The sequence below is a fragment of the Lolium perenne genome, chromosome 1 (assembly GCF_019359855.2).
Source record: "Lolium perenne isolate Kyuss_39 chromosome 1, Kyuss_2.0, whole genome shotgun sequence".
NCBI lineage: Eukaryota > Viridiplantae > Streptophyta > Magnoliopsida > Poales > Poaceae > Lolium > Lolium perenne.
Window position 1 is genome coordinate 104,517,346 of NC_067244.2, and position 9,201 is coordinate 104,526,546.

At 45.2% G+C, this 9,201-nt stretch overlaps 1 long non-coding RNA gene across 1 annotated transcript; it reads right to left on the bottom strand.

Annotated features, from left to right (window-relative positions):
• Positions 1 to 243: 243 nt before the first annotated feature.
• Positions 244 to 4,454, bottom strand: LOC127298417 (uncharacterized). Its single transcript, XR_011756631.1, has 3 exons — positions 4,121 to 4,454; positions 3,032 to 3,141; positions 244 to 735 (listed from the first exon to the last, which is right to left on the bottom strand). It is a non-coding gene; the product is annotated as an uncharacterized lncRNA (long non-coding RNA).
• Positions 4,455 to 9,201: the final 4,747 nt, after the last annotated feature.

The window sequence follows — 9,201 nt, forward strand, 5'->3', positions numbered from 1 at the left end:
GATGCGGTATTGGCCCCGGTACCATCAGCGGTGGTACCTCCCGGTCCAAAAGCGATTTTCTTTTCTTTTTCAAATGCGATGCAATGTAAAATCCATAACTCGAGCTAGGAAACTCGGAATGACATGAAACCAATTTTGCCGGAAAGACAACGACGAGAGCTACCTATACACAACGTGAAAACATGGAGAAGAGTGAGTGATGATTTTCTCATGTTCATAGAGGTGTAACCTCTCAATACGGTATATCAGGAAAATCATCACTCTGGCACATGCAACATGCGATGCATCCCAAATCCGTTTCCGATGAGCTAGAGCTTGTCGTGAGAATGAACACAAGCTCTAAACCATCTCATGGATAAGGACCAAGAACAACCAAGAAACACGATGCAATGCATGCAAGGTTTGAGCTCTCTCCGATGATGTGACCCACTATGCTATCGAGCACAAACCTTGTCCTTGCGCGTTCCACTCGAGTCGGCAAGCTCCGTCTTCATCTCTCTTCAACGTTGTACATGCCACCGTCTTCCTCCAACATACACACCACCATCTTCATCCATCTTGTATGCACGCCACCGTCTTCATCCATCTTCGACACCGTCTTCATCTCTCTTCATCTCTCTTCATCTTCTACATCGTCTTCATCTCCCTTCGACACCGTCTTCGTCCGTCTTCTTCATTGTACTCGATCTTCTCCATGTCGCAACCTTGAGACCATCATATGGCTATGGACACGACCTAAGATAGATTCTCAATACAATCGTTAGTCCATAGAGATTGTCATCAATTACCAAAACCACACATGGGAGCTCCATGTTCTTTCACTAGTGCTATACATATGGCTTTTAAAAAACATATTACAAATGCTCTCATACAAATTAGAGAAGAGAATTTAAAACATGAAGCTTCTATTCTTAGGCAGTTAGAAGATGGTTGGCAGACCATCATTAAGATGAAAGTGAATGACTTTGATTGCAATGCTTTATGTGATCTTGGTGCGAGCATCTCTGTTATGCCTAGAAATTTATGATATGCTTGATTTGCCACCTTTTGAACAATGTTATTTGGATGTTCATTTTGCTGATATTGCTAAGAATAAACCTTTGGGGATAGTTAATAATGTTTTTATTATGGTTAATAATAAATTTATTCATGTTGATTTTATTGTTTGGGATATTGAATGCAATGCTTCTTGTCCTTTTGTTTTGGGAAGACCTTTTCTTAGAACTATTGGTGCTCCTATTGATATGAGAGATGGGATTATTAAATATTAACTCCCACTCAAGAAAGGTATGGAATATTTCCCAAGAAAGAGAAAGAGGTTACATTTTGATTCTATTATTAGGACAAGTTACGATCTTGATGCTTCTTCACTTGAAAATACTTGATTCAAGCTTTCTGCGCCTAGCTAAAAGGCGTTAAAAACACTCTTGGGAGATAACCCATGTTTTATTTATGTAATTTTTGTCGATCCCCTGTAGGTCGGGGCTAGACAAACCCAGATCTCCATCTGGCATAAGCCTAACCTAGATCTCTAGGGCCTACAGGGTGAGAATCAGTAACCCAACAATGACTTTACGATTCAAAGAGTAATACAAGCTCATAACTGAGCAAAGAACCTAAGTATTACAAGTAGATGTCACTGACCTAACATTTCATCAACCAACGGAAGCGAAGTTTTGCTATTCTAAATAGCAGGATATCAAAAGGCCTAAGAGGCTAGGAGCATAACGGCGATGTCCCAGCCCATAGATTCCAGGCTGCCACCTGGGAATCCCAAGCTACTCGTCGATGTCGACCTAGAAACCTTCATTTGTTGAAGTGACTTCGTCTGAAACAAAGCATGCAAAGCTGAGTACAGGGACTCAGCAAGACTTAGTACAACCTTTTAGCAAAGCTGGTATGCGAGGCTTTATGTGGAGCTTATTTTGCGGAAAGCCAGATTTCCTTTATAAATAAGAGGGAGCAGAAGCTCGTCTATTCAGATCATTTTAAAAGGGGGATGAGAGAGCGATATCTATAGCTCTACTAATCATCATATTGAATCCACCGAATCTTCATCATTACCTGAACCTATCAACTAGGATCACCCCCTCGATACCCTGAGGAGGGATCCTTATTCACACATTTGATTCCAATTTTTACGATTAGGTTCATGTTGTCTATGATCACATAATCCATCACCAAGTCGTCCGTAACCGTGGACACGGATTTTCGAAGAGATTTACCCTGCAGGGGTGTACAACTTTACCCACACGCGCCAACCGACTCTTAGCGCTGTACGTTACACACTTGGTGTGCCGGCAGAGGGTGGTCGACCAAAATCTTTCCCTTGCTTCGCCTATTCCATCAGTCAATCTAACTGGGGAACTCCATCATCGTAGGTAGCCATTCTCCAAGGCGGTCCCGGTCATTGTGCGCAGGGGATCCAGTTCAATGCCTCCAGCATCCTTCACCCTAGCCACGTCCCTGTATGATGCACCTTTGAAAACCTTTTCCACGTCTTCGCCATGCAGAATGCCAAATGGAACTCGCAATCTAATTGACTCATGGGTAAGCTAGGCAAGTTTGGGCCAAGGGGTTCCCATGGGCCCCGTGTGGCTGTACGCTTAGTCTTGGTTCCGAAGGCGAGAACCTCAGGTCCTAGTATCGGCGAGAACGAGTCAAATCACCACATCCCCATCTGGCGGCCCATCCAAGCCTTTAAACATGTTTAATTATCATCACTGATCTTACCATGTCATCCTGCCATACTAGGTTCATTGGCAGCTCTGATTCATCAACCGGATGGATCAGGATTCGTCAACTAAGCATGGCTAAGCATATTCGATATAACAGCTCTAGCGATGCACACATAGCTCAGACCTAGTCTTGCTGGGAGCAGTGGATCAGAGTATTTAGGCTACAAGGATGGTAAATGCAACACATAGGATAACTATACCTGCCGATAAAACATATTAGGAACGAATGCAATATGTAGGAACCAGAAGTAAAATCATTTCGAAATCATAATATGAACCAGGCTAGGGCTTGCCTTTGTCCCTGACAAACCGATATGGATCTTCAGAGATCCCATGCTTGACTTGTTCATCGTTGGACATTGAGTTGCGTCGTTGCTGATCTTCATCATCTCGGACAGTTGCTCTATCGATTGCGAAGAAGCAAATACCGGAAAGGTGAAACAACAATCAACACATGGCATAATTCAATGCGCATACAAGAATGATGACATGACATATTAAAGGTATTGAAGTTAAACCTAAGACATCATCAATTTAATTGAGGTTCGACGGAATTAGGGTTAGCTGTTCCGGAGCCTCAAAGGGGTTGATTAAGTTCTTCTAAAACAACTAGCGTTTAAAGTTGTTTAACAATGCATGATTTTCTAACCAAATTGTAGATCTCATTTTTCTAAAGATTTTGATATATTACACATATTTTTGTGATTTAAAATGAAATAGTTATGACTTTTACAAGGTCTGGTATTTTCTTAAAACGAAAAACGGCAGATTATGAAAATACTCTGTTACTCTCTGAAAAGGATCTCACATACTTTGTAAGGAAGCTCGAAATTTAGATGTCAGGTTATGTAGCTTGTAAACTGAAATCAGGGGAGCAACAACTAGTTCAAACACCAAGCTAAGATGGTTTCCTAGACACAAACATAGGCACTGAATCAGAGCTAGCACTACCATGTTTTTTGGCTGTTGTTGCAATCCGAACTGAGATGTCTCATATTTGCCTGTATTTGCATGACAGGCAAAGTGTGTTTCGGTAGAGACAAATACAAAGTACTCAACGTGCCCAGAAGAAATTCAGATTAGTGTTGTGCTAGCAGGAACAAGAGAGTTGGCTGTAAAATCCAGTCCAGAGACGTGTACATACAGGACTATTCTCTGGCCGAGCAAGGATTTGGCGATTGAGCGCAAATAGGAACCCAACATGATGCGCGTTGGATGCGGCTCGTCAAGGCGGACCTAATAGCAGAGGCGCTGCCAATTTTTGGTCTTCGGAACATGGCCAACGACGACTTACTACGGCGGAGCACGGGGGCGCACGACGCGAGGGCAGACCACAAGGGGAGGGAGTCAGAGAAGAGGTCTGGGAGGACGCGGCGGCTCACCCTGTGCGCTATGGAGGCGACGGCGAGCTCGAAGAAGGCCGGAGCAACGAGATCGACATTGGTTGCCGGCGGCCGGACTTCAGGCGGACGGGCTCGTTGCCGTCGATTGGGGAAGAGTGGCATCAAATTCCTTCGACCAGGAGACTCGTGGTGGCTAGGCGGAGCTTCGGGGCGTGTCGGCCGGGCTTGGGGATGGCCGGAGCGGCGGAGATAGACGACGACAGTGGGACTAGGGTTTGGTCTCGTTTGCGTTTCGCGTTAGAGAGAGAGGGTGAGTTGGGGAGAGTGAGGAGGGGGTCGTGGCGAGCGCGAGGGAGCGCCAGGACGTCTCCCAGCCTCGAGGCAGCAAGCAGGAGGTGGCGCTCGATGCACCAGGGAGCTCCACGCAGCTGCTTCCGTGACCAAGGTAGAAGACAAAGGGATGTTTTTCAAACAACCCCCTAAACTATTTTCCTGGAAACTCAAAAACAACACTGGTTTTGCAACATTTGGTAATTAAAACTTGGTTTCGAAACATGAGTAAAAGTTCAGGGAGCTTGTAAAAGAAACCAGGAAGCTCCACATACTTTTGTTTTGCAAATTGGACACATTTTGAAAGTATCAAAGTATATGATGAGGACATCCCTACCGAACTACTACCTCCGTCATTGCAAGATGAAGATAATGTTGCTGCGAAGTTCAAGTCCGATGAAGTTAGGATTGGACCCATTACAAGGGCTCGTGCGAAGCTACTTAAGCAACAGGTGAATTCGCTCCTAAACGATACTTTGATTGATGAGAACTTTATACTACCCAAGTCATTTCACTTATGTATGATCAGGTATGAGGAGGGAGCAAACATCGCACGAGCAGGAGAGGAGCAGCTGGACATGGCGTTGGACGTGGAGACATTCCACGGATATGCGAGGGAGGAGAGGGAGGCATGCGCAAGACAAGAGGAAGTCAAAAACAGCTCTGTTTCGGTTTGGACAGACCGAAGTGCTGATTTTGAAACGGACGCCATTTATTCATACGAACTCGGAATCGAGCAAATGAAGAGTCGTTGGAAAGATAATTTCAAGAGCTTTCCAGCAAAAATATCACCGGCACTGCCGGCCAAGGATGGGCGGCACTGCCGGCCCGGCGGCACTGCCGGCCAAGGATGGGCGGCACTGCCGGCCCGGCGGCACTGCCGGCCCTGCAGGGGCAGCACTACCGGCCAGAGCACCCCGGCACTGCCGGCCACCCCGGTACTGCCGGCCTCGACACCCCGGCACTGCCGGCCTTGCCTGAATTCGACCCAGTTTTGGCCGAACCTGTTTTAGGTCGGTTTGTATCGAACTATTTCGACCCCTGGTCGTCCTGGACGCCTATATAAGCCCCAGGGACGCCCCCAAATTAGGTTCAGACCACGTTTAAGATAAACCCTAGTTCTTAGTTGTTTGCTATGCAAAACTATTTAATCCCAACTCTCCAATTCGTTGCGATCTGGAGTTTTATTGCTACTGAAAGTTTGTGTGATCTGCTGTTCCATTGGGGATTAGAAGATTGCAATCTACCGCTTCGTGGTCGGCGGCTACGTGCGCAAGTGTGTGGAGTTGCGAATATCTTGCCGGGTTGAGAGTTGTTGCATTGGCGACAGGAATCAATCGAGAGACTTCGTCGGCGTCATACAAGTTATCCTCCTCATATCATCGATTTCATCCGCTGCTACCATCGCGTGTTCATCACCACCAGTCGCTTACTGAGAAGATCGGACAACCCCTTATCATCTTGGTATCAGATTTCCAGGTTTCCTCGGTAAGCCATCCACAATCCACCCCATAGTTGAGTTGTGAGTGTTTTCCTATCCAGAAAAAGCCATAAAAAGTTAGGGTTAGGATGTGCCATAGCCTTAGATTGCACTAATTTCAGGTTTTAGTTGCTTTTCGTAGTTGTTTTTGCGTATCTTTTCTTTCCATCTAGTATTTTAGGGTTTGAGTTTACTCTATCATCCTGTGTTACTTTGTCGTCTAGTGTCAGTTTGTTACTCCGAGTCCACATAGCGTACGGTGTGCTTGTTCCCAACCATTGACACAGCCTTTCGATATAAAGTGACTAGGAACTTCCCCAGAAGAGACTAGTTTTACCGCTCGACAGGCTGCTCGTTAGGTTATCGGTGCTTTGCATATTTCTGTTGGCCGTGTTATCAAGGAGTTGTGTCATATATCAAAAAAAAAATTGAAAAGAAGCAAAAAGAGCTACATAGCTGCGTGTGTTATACAAAAAGAAAAATCCAAAAAGAAAAGTGAAGTGCTAGTTGAATCAAGTGAAGGCCTAAGTTTACTTTACTACACCGTAGTTGAGCAATCTTGTGCCTGTCTCGTTGAGCTTTGCTAGCGTCTCTCTAGTGCATTGCAACCTTTCCCACATATAGTTGCATTGCCCCATTATATCGCCTTGTGTGAGTATCATTGGTTGTCTACGGTCAGCGCTAGAGCTTGTTATTGGTGCAAATAGGTAGCCCACCTACAGCCCCACATATATCCTGCTTTGTCGTGTGATTGTTCTTATACCCTTGATATTCGCTTCGCTACATCCGTGCACTAGTCCGTCAATCCAAGTTGGTAAGCAATACTAATTCACTTTGAGCGGTAAGATTTACCCTTTCTTATCAGTTTTGAGTGAGTTGTGAGAGTACCACCAAAGATTTTGTTTAGTGCACTAACCTACTAATCATGTCTACTGAGGATGTTGATGTGATGCAGAAAAATGATCCAGCAGCGACAGTTACTTGGATGGAATATGAGGCACTTCGTGATCATCTAACACGTGAACTTCGTGTTACTACGGAGACATTTGATACTGAAATTCAGGGTGTCAACTTGAAGGTCGATGAGGCTACTACGGCTATTAACACCATTCAAACATCGATGACGACTCTTCAAGCATCTATGAATACTTTGACTCAAGCCACCAATGAGATACGTACTATGGTACAACAACCACAACAACCACTTGATGAAGATGGTAGTGTCAATGGTGACAATGTGGATGCTGCTGCTCAAGGCGTTGGTCGTGGTTTGCCACGTGGAGTTAATCGCGGTTTTTCTGAACTTGGTGCACACCGTGTTCCTCCACAGCCGCAAGACGATGGTTTGGGTAAGACCAAGTTCTCAATTCCCAGATTTGAAGGTACTACGGATGTTGAAGAATATCTTACATGGGAGCTGAAAATTGAGAGATTATGGAGATTACATGACTATACTCAAGATAGGAAGATCAAACTTGCTTCCTCTGAATTTGATGGCTATGCATTGCGTTGGTGGGATGGACTTGTTCGTGCTCGAGAAGAGGATGGTGAACTGCCTATTATCACATGGCGTACTATGAAGGCGGCAATGAGAGCTCGTTTTGTTCCTACCAATTACTTGCGTTTAGTTTTTGATAAGTTGACCCAATTGAAGCAAGGTGTTATGATTGTCAATGCTTATTACATGGAGATGGAGATGCTTATGCAGCGTGCCCGTGTCCGTGAGTCTTTGGAGATGACAATGCAGAGATTTCTGAACGGTCTCAAGTTTAACATCAAGGGCATTGTGCGTCATCACAGCTACACTACAATGAATGAGCTACTACATCATGCAAGAGAAGCTGAGTCACAGCTGGCTGAAGAAGTACAACAACGAGGACGTGCTACAGCTGGGCGCTTCACGCCTCGTGCGCCCCCACCTACGGTGTCGGCGCCATCGACGCGCTCCGGTCCTTACTCTACTCCGCCTAGCAAACCGGTCTCCAATGTGTCTAACGCAAAGAAGTCCGAATCTGCTGCAAGTACGAGTGGTTCTAGCATGTCTACTGCGCGCAACCGTGATATGGTTTGTCATACATGTGGTGGCAAGGGTCACTTCAAGAAGGATTGTCCTAATCGCAAAGCTATGATCATTAATGAGGACAATGAATATGAAACTGGAGACGATGTTGATCCGGATGCTCCGGAAGATGATGATTATGATAGCGATAGTTTTGATGCTTATCCTTCAGAAGCTCAAACTATAGTTGTTTCACAGCGTGTTCTCAATGTGCAGCCTAGTGCATCTACGCAGCTGATGTCTACGGGTGCTTCTATTCTTGTAGACAGTGTTGGGCCTCCAAGAGCAGAGGTTTGTAGAACAGCAGCAAGTTTCCCTTAAGTGGATCACCCAAGGTTTATCGATCTCAGGGAGGAAGAGGTCAAAGATATCCCTCTCATGCAACCCTGCAACCACAAAGCAAGAAGTCTCTTGTGTCCCCAACACACCTAATAGGTGCACTAGTTCGGCGAAGAGATAGTGAAATACAGGTGGTATGAATAAATATGAGCAGTAGCAACGGCACCAGAAAAGTGCTTTGCTGTCCAGGACTGGCGTGTAGTTGATGGTGGTAATATTGTAGGAAGTACAGATGCAGTAAAACAGTAAACAAGCAGCGATAGCAGTATTAGGAACAAGGCCTAGGGATCATACTTTCACTAGTGGACACTCTCAACATTGATCACATAAATAAATAGATAGATGCTAGACTCTACACCCTCTAGTTGGATGATGAACACCACTGTGTAGGATTACACGAACCCTCAATGCCGGAGTTAACAAGCTCCACAATATTCAATGTCATATTTAAATAACCTTAGAGTGCAAGATAGATCAACATAACCAAATAGATCACATCAATACCATCACAGTAATAGTTAACTTCATAATCTACAAGAGATCACAATCATAAACTACGCCAAGTACTACATGATGCACACACTGCCACCTTTACACCATGCAGGAGGAATAGAGTACTTTAATAACATCACTAGAGTAGCACATAGATGAATAGTGATGCAAAACTCATATGAATCTCAATCATGTAAAGCAGCTCATGAGATTATTGTATTGAGGTACATAGGAGAGAGATTAACCACATAGCTACCGGTACATCCCCGAGCCTCGATGGAGAACTACTCCCTCCTCATGGGAGACAGCAGCGTTGATGATGATGGCGGTGGTGTCGATGGAGAAGCCTTCCGGGGGCACTTCCCCATCCCGGCGGCGTGCCGGAACAGAGACTCCTGTCCCCCAGATCTTGGCTTCGCG